The following is an 18,312-nucleotide window of genomic DNA, read 5'->3' on the forward strand; positions in this document are numbered from 1 at the left end:
TCTGTGACAGCTGCTGTGGAATTTCCTGTGGCTGTTCCAGCTGCTGTGGGATTTCCTGTGGCTGCTCCTGCTGCTGATATATTCCTGTGTCTATTCCTGCTGCTACTGCATTCCCGTGGCTGTTCCTACTATTGAGGGATTTCCTGTGGCTGTTCCTGCTGCATTGGGGTTTCATGTGACTGTTCCTGCTACTGTGGGGTTTGCAGTGGCTGTTCCTGCTGCTGTGGGATTTCCGAGGCTGTTACCACTACTGTGGGATTTCCTGTGGCTGCTTCTGCTGCTGTTTTCCTGGGGCTGTTCCTGCAGTTGTGGGACATCCAGCAGCTGCTGTTGTGGGAATTCCTGCGGCTGTTCTTGCTGCTTTGGGACTTCCTGTGGCTGTTCCTGCAGCTGTGGGAATTCCTGTGGCTGTTCCCGCTGCTGTGGGATTTCCTGTGGCTGTTCCCAATTCTGCTGCTGTTTTCCTGGGGCTGTTCCTGCTGCTATGGGATTTCCAGTGGCTGTTTCTGCTGCTGTTTTCCTGAGGCTGTTCCTGCTGTTGTGGGATTTCCTGAGGCTGTTCCTGCTGCTGTGGGATTACCTGTGGCTGTTCCTGTTGCTGTGGGATTTCCTGTGGCTGTTCCTGCTACTGTGGGGTTTCCACTGGCTGTTCCTGCTGCTGTGAGGTTTCCAGTGGCTGTTTCTGCTGCTGTGGGATTTTCGAGGCTGTTACCACTACTGTGGGGTTTCCTGTGGCTGTTTCTGCTGCTGTTTTCCTGAGGCTGTTCCTGCAGTTGTGGGAGTTCCAGCAGCTGCTGTTGTGGGATTTCCTGTGGCTGTTCCTGCTACTGTGGGATTTTCTGTGGCTGTTCTCAATTCTGTGGGATTTCCAGTGGCTGTTTCTGCTGCTGTTTTCCTGAGGCTGTTCCTGCTGCTGTGGGATTTCCTGTGGCTGCTGTTGTGGGATTTCCTGTGGCTCTTCCTGCTGCTTTGGGACTCCTTGTGGCTGTTCCTGCTGCTGTGGGATTTCCTGTGGCTGTTCCTGCTACTGTGGGGTTTCCAGTGGCTGTTCTTGCTGCTGTGAGGTTTCCAGTGGCTGATCCTGCTGCTGTGGGATTTCCGAGGCTGTTACCACTACTGTGGGATTTCCTGTGGCTGTTCCTGCTGCTGTGGGATTTTCTGTGGCTGTTCTTGATGCTGTGGGACTTCCTGTGGCTGTTCCCGCTGCTGTGGGATTTCCTGTGGCTGTTCTCAGTTCTGTGGGATTTCCAGTAGCTGTTTCTGCTGCTGTTTTACTGAGGCTGTTCCTGCTGCTGTGGGATTTCCTGTGGCTGCTGGTGTGGGATTTCCTGTGGCTGTTCCTGCTGCTGTGGGATTGCCTGCGGCTGTTTCTGCTGCTGCGGGATTTCCACTGGCTGTTTCTGCTGCTGTTTTCCTGAGGCTGTTCCTGCTGTTGTGGGATTTCCTGTGGCTCTTCCTGCTGCTTTGGGACACCTTGAGGCTGTTCCTGCTGCTGTGGGATTTCCTTTGGCTGTTCCTGCTACTGTGGGGTTTCCAGTGGCTGTTCTTGCTGCTGTGAGGTTTCCAGTGGCTGATCTTGCTACTGTGGGATTTCCGAAGCTGTTACCACTAGTGTGGGGTTTCCTGTAGCTGTTTCTGCTGCTGTTTTCCAGAGGCTGTTCCTGCAGTTGTGGGAGTTCCAGCAACTGCTGTTGTGGGATTTCCTGTGGCTGTTCCTGCTGCTGTGGGATTTTCTGTGGCTGTTCTTGCTGCTGTGGGACTTCCTGTGGCTATTCCTGCTGCTGTCGGATTTCCTGTGGCTGCTGTTGTGGGATTTCCTGTGGCTGTTCCTGCTGCTGTGGGACTTCTTGTGGCTGTTCCAGCTGCTGTGGGATTTCCTGTGGCTGTTCCCAATTCTGCTGCTGTTTTCCTGAGGCTGTTCCTGCTGATATGGGATTTCCAGTGGCTGTTTCTGCTGCTGTGGGATTTCCTGTGGCTGTTTCTGCTGCAGTTTTCCTGAGGCTGTTCCTGCAGTTGTGGGAGTTCCTGCGGCTGTTCCCGCTGCTGTGGGATTTCCTGAGGCTGTTCCTGCTGTTGTGGGATTTCCTGTGGCTCTTCATGCTGCTGTGGCACTCCCTGTGACTGTTCCTGCTGCTCTGGGATGTCCTTTGGCTGTTCCTGCTACTGTGGTGTTTCCAGTGGCTGTTCTTGCTGCTGTGAGGTTTCCAGTGGCTGATCCGGCTGCTGTGGGATTTCCGAGGCTGTTACAACTACTGTGGGGTTTCCTGTGGCTGTTTCTGCTGCTTTTTTCCTGAGGCTCTTCCTGCAGTTGTGAGAGTTCCAGCAGCTGCTGTTGTGGGATTTCCTGTGGCTGTTCCTGCTGCTGTGGGATTTTCTGTGGCTGTTCTTGCTGCTGTGGGACTTCCTGTGCCTGTTCCTGCTGTTGTGGGATTTTCTGTGACTGCTGTTGTGGAATTTCCTGTGGCTGTTCCTGCTGCTGTGGGATTTCCTGTGGCTGCTCCTGCTGCTGCTATATTCCTGTGTCTATTTCTGCTGCCACTGCATTCCCGTGGCTGTTCCTACTGTTGTTGGATTTCCTGTGGCTGTTCCAGCTGCTTGGGGGTTTCCTGTGGCTGTTCCTGCTACTGTGGGGTTTGCAGTGGCTGTTCCCGCTGCTGTGGGGTTTCCAGTGGCTGTTCCTGCTGCTATGGGATTTCCGAGGCTGTTCCTGCTGTTGTGGGGTTTCCTGTGGCTGTATCTGCTTCTGTTTTCCTGAGGCTGTTCCTGCAGTTGTGGGAGTTCCAGCAGCTGCTGTTGTAGGCTTTCCTGTGGCTGTTGCTGCTGCTGTGGGATTTTCTGTGGCAGTTCTTGCTGCTGTGGGACTTCCTGTGGCTGTTCCTGCTGCTGTGGGATTTCCTGTGGCTGCTGTTGTGGGATTTCCTGTGGCTGTTCCTGTAGCTGTGGGATTTCCTGAGGCTGTTCCTGCTGCTGTGGGATTTCCAGTGGCTGTTTCTGCAGCTGTGGGGTTTCCAGTGGCTGTTCCTGCTGCTGTAGGATTTACTGTGGCTCTATCTGTTGCTGTGGGATTTCCAATGGCTGTTTCTGCTGTTGTTTTCCAGAGGCTGTTCCTGCTGTTGTTCGATTTTCTGTGACAGCTGCTGTGGAATTTCCTGTGGCTGCTCCTGCTGCTGTGGGATTTCCTGTGGCTGCTCCTGCTGCTGATATATTCCTGTGTCTATTCCTGCTGCTACTGCATTCCCGTGGCTGTTCCTACTATTGAGGGATTTCCTGTGGCTGTTCCTGCTGCATTGGGGTTTCATGTGACTGTTCCTGCTACTGTGGGGTTTGCAGTGGCTGTTCCTGCTGCTGTGGGGTTTCCAGTGGCTCTTACCACTACTGTGGGATTTCCTGTGGCTGCTTCTGCTGCTGTTTTCTGAGGCTCTTCCTGCTGCTGTGGGATTTCCTGTGGCTGCTGTTGTGGGATTTCCTGTGGCTCTTCCTGCTGCTTTGGGACTGCTTGTGGCTGTTCCTGCCTCTGTGGGATTTCCAGTGGCTGTTCTTGCTGCTGTGAGGTTTCCAGTGGCTGATCCTGCTGCTGTGGGATTTCCGAGGCTGTTACCACTACTGTGGGATTTCCTGTGGCTGTTCCTGCTGCTGTGGGATTTCCTGTGGCTGTTCCTGTTGCTGTGGGATTTCGTGTGGCTATTCCTGCTACTGTGGGGTTTCCAGTGGCTGTTCATGCTGCTGTGAGGTTTCCAGTGGCTGTTCCTGCTTCTGTGGCGTTTCCGAGGCTGTTACCACTACTGTGGGGTTTCCGGTGGCTATTTCTGCTGTTGTTTTCCTGAGTCTGTTCCTGCAGTTGTGGGAATTCCAGCAGCTGCTGTTGTGATATTTCCTGAGGCTGTTCCTGCTGCTGTGGGATTTTCTGTGGCTGTTCTTGATGCTGTGGGACTTCCTGTGGCTGTTCCCGCTGCTGTGGGATTTCCTGTGGCTGTACTCAGTTCTGTGGGATTTTCAGTGGCTGTTTCTGCTGCTGTTTTACTGAGGCTGTTCCTGCTGCTGTGGGATTTCCTGTGGCTGCTGTTGTGGGATTTCCTGTGGCTGTTCCTGCTGCTGTGGGATTGCCTGCGGCTGTTTCTGCTGCTGTGGGATTTCCAGTGGCTGTTTCTGCTGCTGTTTTCCTGAGGCTGTTCCTGCTGTTGTGGGATTTCCTGTGGCTCTTCCTGCTGCTTTGGGACACCTTGTGGCTGTTCCTGCTGCTGTGGGATTTCCTTTGGCTGTTCCTGCTACTGTGGGGTTTCCAGTGGCTGTTCTTGCTGCTGTGAGGTTTCCAGTGGCTGATCCTGCTGCTGTGGGATTTCCGAAGCTGTTACCACTAGTGTGGGGTTTCCTGTAGCTGTTTCTGCTGCTGTTTTCCAGAGGCTGTTCCTGCAGTTGTGAGAGTTCCAGCAACTGCTGTTGTGGGATTTCCTGTGGCTGTTCCTGCTGCTGTGGGATTTTCTGTGGCTGTTCTTGCTGCTGTGGGACTTCCTGTGGCTGTTCCTGCTGCTGTCGGATTTCCTGTGGCTGCTGTTGTGGGATTTCCTGTGGCTGTTCCTGCTGCTGTGGGACTTCCTGTGGCTGTTCCAGCTGCTGTGGGATTTCCTGTGGCTGTTCCCAATTCTGCTGCTGTTTTCCTGAGGCTGTTCCTGCTGATATGGGATTTCCAGTGGCTGTTTCTGCTGCTGTGGGATTTCCTGTGGCTGTTTCTGCTGCAGTTTTCCTGAGGCTGTTCCTGCAGTTGTGGGAGTTCCTGCGGCTGTTCCCGCTGCTGTGGGATTTCCTGTGGCTCTTCATGCTGCTGTGGCACTCCCTGTGACTGTTCCTGCTGCTCTGGGATGTCCTTTGGCTGTTCCTGCTACTGTGGTGTTTCCAGTGGCTGTTCTTGCTGCTGTGAGGTTTCCAGTGGCTGATCCGGCTGCTGTGGGATTTCCGAGGCTGTTACCACTACTGTGGGGTTTCCTGTGGCTGTTTCTGCTGCTTTTTTCCTGAGGCTCTTCCTGCAGTTGTGAGAGTTCCAGCAGCTGCTGTTGTGGGATTTCCTGTGGCTGTTCCTGCTGCTGTGGGATTTTCTGTGGCTGTTCTTGCTGCTGTGGGACTTCCTGTGCCTGTTCCTGCTGTTGTGGGATTTTCTGTGACTGCTGTTGTGGAATTTCCTGTGGCTGTTCCTGCTGCTGTGGGATTTCCTGTGGCTGCTCCTGCTGCTGCTATATTCCTGTGTCTATTTCTGCTGCCACTGCATTCCCGTGGCTGTTCCTACTGTTGTGGGATTTCCTGTGGCTGTTCCAGCTGCTTGGGTGTTTCCTGTGGCTGTAACTGCTACTGTGGGGTTTGCAGTGGCTGTTCCTGCTGCTGTGGGGTTTCCAGTGGCTGTTCCTGCTGCTGTGGGATTTCCGAGGCTGTTCCTGCTGTTGTGGGGTTTCCTGTGGCTGTATCTGCTTCTGTTTTCCTGAGGCTGTTCCTGTAGTTGTGGGAGTTCCAGCAGCTGCTGTTGTAGGCTTTGCTGTGGCTGTTGCTGCTGCTGTGGGATTTTCCGTGGCAGTTCTTGCTGCTGTGGGACTTCCTGTGGCTGTTCCTGCTGCTGTGGGATTTCCTGTGGCTGCTGTTGTGGGATTTCCTGTGGCTGTTCCTGTAGCTGTGGGATTTCCTGAGGCTGTTCCTGCTGCTGTGGGATTTCCAGTGGCTGTTTCTGCAGCTGTGGGGTTTCCAGTGGCTGTTCCTGCTGCTGTAGGATTTACTGTGGCTCTATCTGTTGCTGTGGGATTTCCAATGGCTGTTTCTGCTGTTGTTTTCCAGAGGCTGTTCCTGCTGTTGTTCGATTTTCTGTGACAGCTGCTGTGGAATTTCCTGTGGCTGTTCCTGCTGCTGTGGGATTTCCTGTGGCTGTTCCCAATTCTGCTGCTGTTTTCCTGAGGCTGTTCCTGCTGCTGTGGGATTTCCTGTGGCTGCTGTTGTGGGATTTCCTGAGGCTGTTCCTGCTGCTGTGGGATTTCCTGTGGCTGTTCCTGTTGCTGTGGGATTTCCTGTGGCTGTTCCTACTACTGTGGGGTTTCCACTGGCTGTTCCTGCTGCTGTGAGGTTTCCATTGGCTGTTTCTGCTGCTGTGGGATTTTCGAGGCTGTTACCACTACTGTGGGGTTTCCTGTGGCTGTTTCTGCTGCTGTTTTCCTGAGGCTGTTCCTGCAGTTGTGGGAGTTCCAGCAGCTGCTGTTGTGGGATTTCCTGTGGCTGTTCCTGCTGCTGTGGGATTTTCTGTGGCTGTTCTCAATTCTGTGGGATTTCCAGTGGCTGTTTCTGCTGCTGTTTTCCTGAGGCTGTTCCTGCTGCTGTGGGATTTCCTGTGGCTGCTGTTGTGGGATTTCCTGTGGCTCTTCCTGCTGCTTTGGGACACCTTGTGGCTGTTCCTGCTGCTGTGGGATTTCCTGTGGCTGTTCCTGCTACTGTGGGGTTTCCAGTGGCTGTTCTTGCTGCTGTGAGGTTTCCAGTGGCTGATCCTGCTGCTGTGGGATTTCCGAGGCTGTTACCACTACTGTGGGATTTCCTGTGGCTGTTCCTGCTGCTGTGGGATTTCCTGTGGCTGTTCCTGTTGCTGTGGGATTTCGTGTGGCTATTCCTGCTACTGTGGGGTTTCCAGTGGCTGTTCATGCTGCTGTGAGGTTTCCAGTGGCTGTTCCTGCTTGTGTGGGGTTTCCGAGGCTGTTCCCGCTGCTGTGGGATTTCCTGTGGCTGTTCCCAATTCTGCTGCTGTTTTCCTGGGGCTGTTCCTGCTGCTATGGGATTTCCAGTGGCTGTTTCTGCTGCTGTTTTCCTGAGTCTGTTCCTGCTGCTGTGGGATTTCCTGTGGCTGCTGTTGTGGGATTTCCTGAGGCTTTTCCTGCTGCTGTGGGATTTCCTGTGGCTGTTCCTGTTGCTGTGGGATTTCCAGTGGCTGTTCCTGCTACTGTGGGGTTTCCAGTGTCTGTTCCTGCTGCTGTGAGGTTTCCAGTGGCTGTTTCTGCTGCTGTGGGATTTTCGAGGCTGCTACCATACTGTGGGGTTTCCTGTGGCTGTTTCTGCTGCTGTTTTCCTGAGGCTGTTCCTGCAGTTGTGGGAGTTCCAGCAGCTGCTTTTGTGGGATTTCCTGTGGCTGTTCCTGCTGCTGTGGGATTTTCTGTGGCTGTTCTCAATTCTGTGGGATTTCCAGTGGCTGTTTCTGCTGCTGTTTTCCTGAGGCTCTTCCTGCTGCTGTGGGATTTCCTGTGGCTGCTGTTGTGGGATTTCCTGTGGCTCTTCCTGCTGCTTTGGGACTCCTTGTGGCTGTTCCTGCTGCTGTGGGATTTCCTGTGGCTGTTCCTGTTGCTGTGGGATTTCGTGTGGCTATTCCTGCTACTGTGGGGTTTCCAGTGGCTGTTCATGCTGCTGTTAGGTTTCCAGTGGCTGTTCCTGCTTGTGTGGGGTTTCCGAGGCTGTTACCACTACTGTGGGGTTTCCGGTGGCTATTTCTGCTGCTGTTTTACTGAGGCTGTTCCTGCTGCTGTGGGATTTGCTGTTCCCGCTGCTGTGGGATTTCCTGTGGCTGTTCTCAGTTCTGTGGGATTTCCAGTGGCTGTTTCTGCTGCTGTTTTACTGAGGCTGTTCCTGCTGCTGTGGGATTTCCTGTGGCTGCTGTTGTGGGATTTCCTGTGGCTGTTCCTGCTGCTGTGGGATTGCCTGCGGCTGTTTCTGCTGCTGTGGGATATCCAGTGGCTGTTTCTGCTGCTGTTTTCCTGAGGCTGTTCCTGCTGTTGTGGGATTTCCTGTGGCTCTTCCTGCTGCTTTGGGACACCCTGTGGCTGTTCCTGCTGCTGTGGGATTTCCTTTGGCTGTTCCTGCTACTGTGGGGTTTCCAGTGGCTGTTCTTGCTGCTGTGAGGTTTCCAGTGGCTGATCCTGCGACTGTGGGATTTCCGAAGCTGTTACCACTAGTGTGGGGTTTCCTGTAGCTGTTTCTGCTGCTGCTTTCCAGAGGCTGTTCCTGCAGTTGTGGGAGTTCCAGCAACTGCTGTTGTGGGATTTCCTGTGGCTGTTCCTGCTGCTGTGGGATTTTCTGTGGCTGTTCTTGCTGCTGTGGGACTTCCTGTGGCTATTCCTGCTGCTGTGGGATTTCCTGTGGCTGCTGTTGTGGGATTTCCTGTGGCTGTTCCTGCTGCTGTGGGACTTCCTGTGGCTGTTCCAGCTGCTGTGGGATTTCCTGTGGCTGTTCCCAATTCTGCTGCTGTTTTCCTGAGGCTGTTCCTGCTGATATGGGATTTCCAGTGGCTGTTTCTGCTGCTGTGGGATTTCCTGTGGCTGTTTCTGCTGCAGTTTTCCTGAGGCTGTTCCTGCAGTTGTGGGAGTTCCTGCGGCTGTTCCCGCTGCTGTGGGATTTCCTGAGGCTGTTCCTGCTGTTGTGGGATTTCCTGTGGCTCTTCATGCTGCTGTGGCACTCCCTGTGACTGTTCCTGCTGCTGTGGGATGTCCTTTGGCTGTTCCTGCTACTGTGGTGTTTCCTGTGGCTGTTCTTGCTGCTGTGAGGTTTCCAGTGGCTGATCCGGCTGCTGTGGGATTTCCGAGGCTGTTACCACTGCTGTGGGGTTTCCTGTGGCTGTTTCTGCTGCTTTTTTCCTGAGGCTGTTCCTGCAGTTGTGAGAGTTCCAGCAGCTGCTGTTGTGGGATTTCCTGTGGCTGTTCCTGCTGCTGTGGGATTTTCTGTGGCTGTTCTTGCTGCTGTGGGACTTCCTGTGCCTGTTCCTGCTGTTGTGGGATTTTCTGTGACTGCTGTTGTGGAATTTCCTGTGGCTGTTCCTGCTGCTGTGGGATTTCCTGTGGCTGCTCCTGCTGCTGCTATATTCCTGTGTCTATTTCTGCTGCCACTGCATTCCTGTGGCTGTTCCTACTGTTGTGGGATTTCCTGTGGCTGTTCCAGCTGCTTGGGTGTTTCCTGTGGCTGTTCCTGCTACTGTGGGGTTTGCAGTGGCTGTTCCTGCTGCTGTGGGGTTTCCAGTGGCTGTTCCTGCTGCTGTGGGATTTCCGAGGCTGTTACCACTACTGTGGGGTTTCCTGTGGCTGTATCTGCTTCTGTTTTCCTGAGGCTGTTCCTGCAGTTGTGGGAGTTCCAGCAGCTGCTGTTGTAGGCTTTGCTGTGGCTGTTGCTGCTGCTGTGGGATTTTCTGTGGCAGTTCTTGCTGCTGTGGGACTTCCTGTGGCTGTTCCTGCTGCTGTGGGATTTCCTGTGGCTGCTGTTGTGGGATTTCCTGTGGCTGTTCCTGTAGCTGTGGGATTTCCTGTGGCTGTTCCTGCTGCTGTGGGATTTTCTGTGGCTGTTCTTGCTGTTGTGGGACTTCCTGTGGCTATTCCTGCTGCTGTGGGATTTCCTGTGGCTGCTGTTGTGGGATTTCCTGTGGCTGTTCCTGCTGCTGTGGGACTTCCTGTGGCTGTTCCAGCTGCTGTGGGATTTCCTGTGGCTGTTCCCAATTCTGCTGCTGTTTTCCTGAGGCTGTTCCTGCTGATATGGGATTTCCAGTGGCTGTTTCTGCTGCTGTGGGATTTCCTGTGGCTGTTTCTGCTGCAGTTTTCCTGAGGCTGTTCCTGCTGTTGTGGGATTTTCTGTGACTGCTGTTGTGGAATTTCCTGTGGCTGTTCCTGCTGCTGTGGGATTTCCTGTGGTTGTTCCTGCTGCTGCTATATTCCTGTGTCTATTCCTGCTGCTACTGCATTCCCGTGGCTGTTCCTACTGTTGTGGGATTTCCTGTGGCTGTTCCTGCTACTGTGGGGTTTGCAGTGGCTGTTCCTGCTGCTGTGGGGTTTCCAGTAGCTGTTCCTGCAGCTGTGGGATTTCCGAGGCTGTTACAACTACTGTGGGATTACCTGTGGCTGTATCTGCTGCTGTTTTCCTGAGGCTGTTCCTGCAGTTGTGGGAGTTCCATCAACTGCTGTTGTGGGATTTCCTGTGGCTGTTTCTGCTGCTGTTTTCCTGAGGCTGTTCCTGCAGTTGTGGGAGTTCAAGCAGCTGCTGTTGTGGGATTTCCTGTGTCTGTTCTTGCTGCTGTGGGAGTTCCTGTGGCTGTTCCTGCTGCTGTGGGACTTCCTGTGGCTGTTCCCGCTGCTGTGGGATTACCTGTGGTTGTTCCCAATTCTGCTGCTGTTTTCCTGTGGCTGTTCCTGCTGCTGTGGGATTTCCTGTGGCTGTTTCTGCTGCTGTGGGATTTCCTGTGGCTGTTTCTGCTGCTGTTTTCCTGAGGCTGTTCCTGCTGTTGTGGGATTTCCTGTGGCTCTTCCTGCTGCTGTGGGACTCCTTGTGACTGTTCCTGCTGCTGTGGGATTTCCTGTGGATGTTCCTGCTACTGTGGCGTTTCCAGTGGCTGTTCTTGCTGCTGTGAGGTTTCCAGTGGCTGATCCTGCTGCTGTGGGATTTCCGAGGCTGTTACCACTACTGTGGGGTTTCCGGTGGCTGTTTCTGCTGCTTTTCCCGTGAGGCTGTTCCTGCAGTTGTGGGAGTTCCAGCAACTGCTGTTGTGGGATTTCCTGTGGCTGTTCCTGCTGCTGTGGGATTTCCTGTGGCTGTTCTTGCTGCTGTGGGACTATCTGTGGCTGTTCCTGCTGCTGTGGGATTTCCTGTGGCTGCTGTTGTGGGAATTCCTGTGGCTGTTCCTGCTGCTGTGGGACTTCCTGTGGCTGTTCCCGCTGCTGCGAGATTTCCTGTGGCTGTTCCCAATTCTGCTGCTGTTTTCCTGAGGCTGTTCCTGCTGCTATGGGATTTCCAGTGGCTGTTTCTGCTGCTGTTTTCCTGAGGCTGTTCCCGCTGCTGTGGGATTTCCTGTGGCTGTTTCTGCTGCTGTTTTCCTTGAGGCTGGTCCTGCTGTTGTGGGATTTTCTGTGACCGCTGTTGTGGAATTTCCTGTGGCTGTTCCTGCTGCTGTGGGTTTCCTGTGGCTGTTCCTGCTGTTGCTATAGTCCTGTGTCTATTCCTGCTGCTACTGCATTCCCATGGCTGTTCCAACTGTTGAGGGATTTCCTGTGGCATTTCCTGCTGCTTTGGGATTTCCTGTGGCTGTTCCTGCTACTGTGGGGTTTGCAGTGGCTTTTCCTGCTGCTGTGGGTTTTCCAGTGGCTGTTTCTGCTGCTGTGGGATTTCCGAGGCTGTTACCAATACTGTGGGATTTCCTTTCGCTGTTTCTGCTGCTGTTTTCCTGAGGCTGTTCCTGCAGTTGTGGGAGTTCCAGCAGCTGCTGTTGTGGGATTTCCTGTGGCTGTTTCTGCTGCTGTTTTCCTGAGACTGTTCCTGCAGTTGTGGGAGTTCCAGCAGCTGCTGTTGTGGGATTTCCAGTGGCTGTTCTTGCTGCTGTGGGACTTCCTGTGGCTGTTCCTGCTGCTGTGGGACTTCCTGTGGCTGTTCCTGCTGCTGTGGGATTTCCTGTGGCTGCTGTTGTGGGATTTCCTGTGGCTGTTCCTGCTGCTGTGTGACTTCGTGTTTCTGTTGCTACTGCTGTGGGATTTCCTGTGTCTGTTCCCAATTCTGCTGCTGTTTTCCTGAGGCTTTTCCTGCTGCTATGGGATTTCCAGTGGCTGCTTCTGCTGCTGTGGGATTTCCTGTGGCTGTTTCTGCTGCTGTTTTCCTGAGGCTGTTCCTGCTGCTGTGGGATTTCCTGTGGCTGATCCTGCTGCTTTGGGATTTCCTGTGGCTGGTCCTGCTACTGTGGGGTTTGCAGTGGCTGTTCCGGCTACTGTGCGGTTTCCAGTGGCTGTTCATGCTGCTGTGAGGTTTCCAGTGGCTGTTCCTGCTTGTGTGGGGTTTCCGAGGCTGTTCCCGATGCTGTGGGATTTCCTGTGGCTGTTCCCAATTCTGCTGCTGTTTTCCTGAGGCTGTTCCTGCTGATATGGGATTTCCAGTGGCTGTTTCTGCTGCTGTGGGATTTCCTGTGGCTGTTTCTGCTGCAGTTTTCCTGAGGCTGTTCCTGCAGTTGTGGGAGTTCCTGCGGCTGTTCCCGCTGCTGTGGGATTTCCTGTGGTTGTTCCTGCTGCTGCTATATTCCTGTGTCTATTCCTGCTGCTACTGCATTCCCGTGGCTGTTCCTACTGTTGTGGGATTTCCTGTGGCTGTTCCTGCTACTGTGGGGTTTGCAGTGGCTGTTCCTGCTGCTGTGGGGTTTCCAGTAGCTGTTCCTGCAGCTGTGGGATTTCCGAGGCTGTTACAACTACTGTGGGATTTCCTGTGGCTGTATCTGCTGCTGTTTTCCTGAGGCTGTTCCTGCAGTTGTGGGAGTTCCATCAACTGCTGTTGTGGGATTTCCTGTGGCTGTTTCTGCTGCTGTTTTCCTGAGGCTGTTCCTGCAGTTGTGGGAGTTCAAGCAGCTGCTGTTGTGGGATTACCTGTGTCTGTTCTTGCTGCTGTGGGAGTTCCTGTGGCTGTTCCTGCTGCTGTGGGACTTCCTGTGGCTGTTCCCGCTGCTGTGGGATTACCTGTGGTTGTTCCCAATTCTGCTGCTGTTTTCCTGTGGCTGTTCCTGCTGCTGTGGGATTTCCTGTGGCTGTTTCTGCTGCTGTGGGATTTCCTGTGGCTGTTTCTGCTGCTGTTTTCCTGAGGCTGTTCCTGCTGTTGTGGGATTTCCTGTGGCTTTTCCTGCTGCTGTGGGACTCCTTGTGACTGTTCCTGCTGCTGTGGGATTTCCTGTGGATGTTCCTGCTACTGTGGCGTTTCCAGTGGCTGTTCTTGCTGCTGTGAGGTTTCCAGTGGCTGATCCTGCTGCTGTGGGATTTCCGAGGCTGTTACCACTACTGTGGGGTTTCCGGTGGCTGTTTCTGCTGCTTTTCCCGTGAGGCTGTTCCTGCAGTTGTGGGAGTTCCAGCAACTGCTGTTGTGGGATTTCCTGTGGCTGTTCCTGCTGCTGTAGGATTTCCTGTGGCTGTTCTTGCTGCTGTGGGACTATCTGTGGCTGTTCCTGCTGCTGTGGGATTTCCTGTGGCTGCTGTTGTGGGAATTCCTGTGGCTGTTCCTGCTGCTGTGGGACTTCCTGTGGCTGTTCCCGCTGCTGCGAGATTTCCTGTGGCTGTTCCCAATTCTGCTGCTGTTTTCCTGAGGCTGTTCCTGCTGCTATGGGATTTCCAGTGGCTGTTTCTGCTGCTGTTTTCCTGAGGCTGTTCCCGCTGCTGTGGGATTTCCTGTGGCTGTTTCTGCTGCTGTTTTCCTGAGGCTGGTCCTGCTGTTGTGGGATTTTCTGTGACTGCTGCTGTGGATTTCCTGTGGCTGTTCCTGCTGTTGCTATATTCCTGTGTCTATTCCTGCTGCTACTGCATTCCCATGGCTGTTCCAACTGTTGAGGGATTTCCTGTGGCATTTCCTGCTGCTTTGGGATTTCCTGTGGCTGTTCCTGCTACTGTGGGGTTTGCAGTGGCTTTTCCTGCTGCTGTGGGTTTTCCAGTGGCTGTTTCTGCTGCTGTGGGATTTCCGAGGCTGTTACCAATACTGTGGGATTTCCTTTCGCTGTTTCTGCTGCTGTTTTCCTGAGGCTGTTCCTGCAGTTGTGGGAGTTCCAGCAGCTGCTGTTGTGGGATTTCCTGTGGCTGTTTCTGCTGCTGTTTTCCTGAGACTGTTCCTGCAGTTGTGGGAGTTCCAGCAGCTGCTGTTGTGGGATTTCCAGTGGCTGTTCTTGCTGCTGTGGGACTTCCTGTGGCTGTTCCTGCTGCTGTGGGACTTCCTGTGGCTGTTCCTGCTGCTGTGGGATTTCCTGTGGCTGCTGTTGTGGGATTTCCTGTGGCTGTTCCTGCTGCTGTGTGACTTCGTGTTTCTGTTGCTACTGCTGTGGGATTTCCTGTGTCTGTTCCCAATTCTGCTGCTGTTTTCCTGAGGCTTTTCCTGCTGCTATGGGATTTCCAGTGGCTGCTTCTGCTGCTGTGGGATTTCCTGTGGCTGTTTCTGCTGCTGTTTTCCTGAGGCTGTTCCTGCTGCTGTGGGATTTCCTGTGGCTGTTCCTGCTGCTTTGGGATTTCCTGTGGCTGTTCCTGCTACTGTGGGGTTTGCAGTGGCTGTTCCGGCTACTGTGCGGTTTCCAGTGGCTGTTCATGCTGCTGTGAGGTTTCCAGTGGCTGTTCCTGCTTGTGTGGGGTTTCCGAGGCTGTTCCCGATGCTGTGGGATTTCCTGTGGCTGTTCCCAATTCTGCTGCTGTTTTCCTGAGGCTGTTCCTGCTGATATGGGATTTCCAGTGGCTGTTTCTGCTGCTGTGGGATTTCCTGTGGCTGTTTCTGCTGCAGTTTTCCTGAGGCTGTTCCTGCAGTTGTGGGAGTTCCTGCGGCTGTTCCCGCTGCTGTGGGATTTCCTGTGGTTGTTCCTGCTGCTGCTATATTCCTGTGTCTATTCCTGCTGCTACTGCATTCCCGTGGCTGTTCCTACTGTTGTGGGATTTCCTGTGGCTGTTCCTGCTACTGTGGGGTTTGCAGTGGCTGTTCCTGCTGCTGTGGGGTTTCCAGTAGCTGTTCCTGCAGCTGTGGGATTTCCGAGGCTGTTACAACTACTGTGGGATTTCCTGTGGCTGTATCTGCTGCTGTTTTCCTGAGGCTGTTCCTGCAGTTGTGGGAGTTCCATCAACTGCTGTTGTGGGATTTCCTGTGGCTGTTTCTGCTGCTGTTTTCCTGAGGCTGTTCCTGCAGTTGTGGGAGTTCAAGCAGCTGCTGTTGTGGGATTACCTGTGTCTGTTCTTGCTGCTGTGGGAGTTCCTGTGGCTGTTCCTGCTGCTGTGGGACTTCCTGTGGCTGTTCCCGCTGCTGTGGGATTACCTGTGGTTGTTCCCAATTCTGCTGCTGTTTTCCTGTGGCTGTTCCTGCTGCTGTGGGATTTCCTGTGGCTGTTTCTGCTGCTGTGGGATTTCCTGTGGCTGTTTCTGCTGCTGTTTTCCTGAGGCTGTTCCTGCTGTTGTGGGATTTCCTGTGGCTTTTCCTGCTGCTGTGGGACTCCTTGTGACTGTTCCTGCTGCTGTGGGATTTCCTGTGGATGTTCCTGCTACTGTGGCGTTTCCAGTGGCTGTTCTTGCTGCTGTGAGGTTTCCAGTGGCTGATCCTGCTGCTGTGGGATTTCCGAGGCTGTTACCACTACTGTGGGGTTTCCGGTGGCTGTTTCTGCTGCTTTTCCCGTGAGGCTGTTCCTGCAGTTGTGGGAGTTCCAGCAACTGCTGTTGTGGGATTTCCTGTGGCTGTTCCTGCTGCTGTAGGATTTCCTGTGGCTGTTCTTGCTGCTGTGGGACTATCTGTGGCTGTTCCTGCTGCTGTGGGATTTCCTGTGGCTGCTGTTGTGGGAATTCCTGTGGCTGTTCCTGCTGCTGTGGGACTTCCTGTGGCTGTTCCCGCTGCTGCGAGATTTCCTGTGGCTGTTCCCAATTCTGCTGCTGTTTTCCTGAGGCTGTTCCTGCTGCTATGGGATTTCCAGTGGCTGTTTCTGCTGCTGTTTTCCTGAGGCTGTTCCCGCTGCTGTGGGATTTCCTGTGGCTGTTTCTGCTGCTGTTTTCCTGAGGCTGGTCCTGCTGTTGTGGGATTTTCTGTGACTGCTGCTGTGGATTTCCTGTGGCTGTTCCTGCTGTTGCTATATTCCTGTGTCTATTCCTGCTGCTACTGCATTCCCATGGCTGTTCCAACTGTTGAGGGATTTCCTGTGGCATTTCCTGCTGCTTTGGGATTTCCTGTGGCTGTTCCTGCTACTGTGGGGTTTGCAGTGGCTTTTCCTGCTGCTGTGGGTTTTCCAGTGGCTGTTTCTGCTGCTGTGGGATTTCCGAGGCTGTTACCAATACTGTGGGATTTCCTTTCGCTGTTTCTGCTGCTGTTTTCCTGAGGCTGTTCCTGCAGTTGTGGGAGTTCCAGCAGCTGCTGTTGTGGGATTTCCTGTGGCTGTTTCTGCTGCTGTTTTCCTGAGACTGTTCCTGCAGTTGTGGGAGTTCCAGCAGCTGCTGTTGTGGGATTTCCAGTGGCTGTTCTTGCTGCTGTGGGACTTCCTGTGGCTGTTCCTGCTGCTGTGGGACTTCCTGTGGCTGTTCCTGCTGCTGTGGGATTTCCTGTGGCTGCTGTTGTGGGATTTCCTGTGGCTGTTCCTGCTGCTGTGTGACTTCGTGTTTCTGTTGCTACTGCTGTGGGATTTCCTGTGTCTGTTCCCAATTCTGCTGCTGTTTTCCTGAGGCTTTTCCTGCTGCTATGGGATTTCCAGTGGCTGCTTCTGCTGCTGTGGGATTTCCTGTGGCTGTTTCTGCTGCTGTTTTCCTGAGGCTGTTCCTGCTGCTGTGGGATTTCCTGTGGCTATTCCTGCTGCTTTGGGATTTCCTGTGGCTGTTCCTGCTACTGTGGGGTTTGCAGTGGCTGTTCCGGCTACTGTGCGGTTTCCAGTGGCTGTTCATGCTGCTGTGGGATTTCCGAGGCTGTTACCACTACTGTGGGATTCCCTATGGTTGTATCTGCTGCTGTTTTCCTGAGGCTGTTCCTGCAGTTGTGGGAGTTCCAGCAACTGCTGTTGTGGGATTTCCTGTGGCTGTTCCTGCTGCTGTGGGATTTCCTGTGGCTGTTCTTGCTGCTGTGGGACCTTCTGTGGCTGTTCCTGCTGCTGTGGGATTTCCTGTGGCTGCTGTTGTGGGAATTCCTGTGGCTGTTCCTGCTGCTGTGGGACTTCCTGTGGCTGTTCCCGCTGCTGCGAGATTTCCTGTGGCTGTTCCCAATTCTGCTGCTGTTTTCCTGAGGCTGTTCCTGCTGCTATGGGATTTCCAGTGGCTGTTTCTGCTGCTGTTTTCCTGAGGCTGTTCCCGCTGCTGTGGGATTTCCTGTGGCTGTTTCTGCTGCTGTTTTCCTGAGGCTGGTCCTGCTGTTGTGGGATTTTCTGTGACTGCTGTTGTGGAATTTCCTGTGGCTGTTCCTGCTGCTGTGGGTTTCCTGTGGCTGTTCCTGCTGTTGCTATATTCCTGTGTCTATTCCTGCTGCTACTGCATTCCCGTGGCTGTTCCAACTGTTGAGGGATTTCCTGTGGCATTTCCTGCTGCTTTGGGATTTCCTGTGGCTGTTCCTGCTACTGTGGGGTTTGCAGTGGCTTTTCCTGCTGCTGTGGGTTTTCCAGTGGCTGTTTCTGCTGCTGTGGGATTTCCGAGGCTGTTACCAATACTGTGGGATTTCCTTTCGCTGTTTCTGCTGCTGTTTTCCTGAGGCTGTTCCTGCAGTTGTGGGAGTTCCAGCAGCTGCTGTTGTGGGATTTCCTGTGGCTGTTTCTGCTGCTGTTTTCCTGAGACTGTTCCTGCAGTTGTGGGAGTTCCAGCAGCTGCTGTTGTGGGATTTCCAGTGGCTGTTCTTGCTGCTGTGGGACTTCCTGTGGCTGTTCCTGCTGCTGTGGGACTTCCTGTGGCTGTTCCTGCTGCTGTGGGATTTCCTGTGGCTGCTGTTGTGGGATTTCCTGTGGCTGTTCCTGCTGCTGTGGGACTTCCTGTGTCTGTTGCTACTGCTGTGGGATTTCCTGTGTCTGTTCCCAATTCTGCTGCTGTTTTCCTGAGGCTTTTCCTGCTGCTATGGGATTTCCAGTGGCTGCTTCTGCTGCTGTGGGATTTCCTGTGCCTGTTTCTGCTGCTGTTTTCCTGAGGCTGTTCCTGCTGCTGTGGGATTTCCTGTGGCTGTTCCTGCTGCAGCAATATTCCTGTGTCTATTCCTGCTGCTACTGCATTCCTGTGGCTGTTCCTACTGTTGTGGGATTTCCTGTGGCTGTCCCTGCAGCTTTGGGATTTCCTGTGGCTGTTCCTGCTACTGTGGGGTTTGCAGTGGCTGTTCCTGCTGCTGTGCGGTTTCCAGTGGCTGTTCATGCTGCTGTGGGATTTCCGAGGCTGTTACCACTACTGTGGGATTCCCTGTGGCTGTTTCTGCTGCTGTTTTCCTGAGGCTGTTCCTGCAGTTGTGGGAGTTCGAGCAGCTGCTGTTGTGGGATTTACTGTGGCTGTTTCTGCTGCTCTGGGATTTCCTGTGGCTGTTTCTGCTGCTGTTTTCCTGAGGCTGTTCCTGCTGTTGTGGGATTTCCTGTGGCTTTAAATGCTGCTGTGGGACTCCTTGTGACTGTTCCTGCTGCTGTGGGATTTCCTGTGGCTGTTCCTGCTACTGTGGGGTTTCCAGTGGCTGTTCTTGCTGCTGTGAGTTTTCCAGTGGCTGATCCTGTTGCTGTGGGAATTCCGAGGCCGTTAACACTACTGTGGGGTTTCCTGTGGCTGTTTCTGCTGCTGTGGGATTTTCTGTGGCTGTTCGTGCTGCTGTGGGACTTTCTGTGGCTGTTCCTGCTGCTGTGGGATTTCCTGTGGCTGT

Source organism: Cetorhinus maximus, chromosome 10, assembly GCF_964194155.1.
Source record: "Cetorhinus maximus chromosome 10, sCetMax3.hap1.1, whole genome shotgun sequence".
Classification (NCBI taxonomy): Eukaryota; Metazoa; Chordata; class Chondrichthyes; order Lamniformes; family Cetorhinidae; genus Cetorhinus; species Cetorhinus maximus.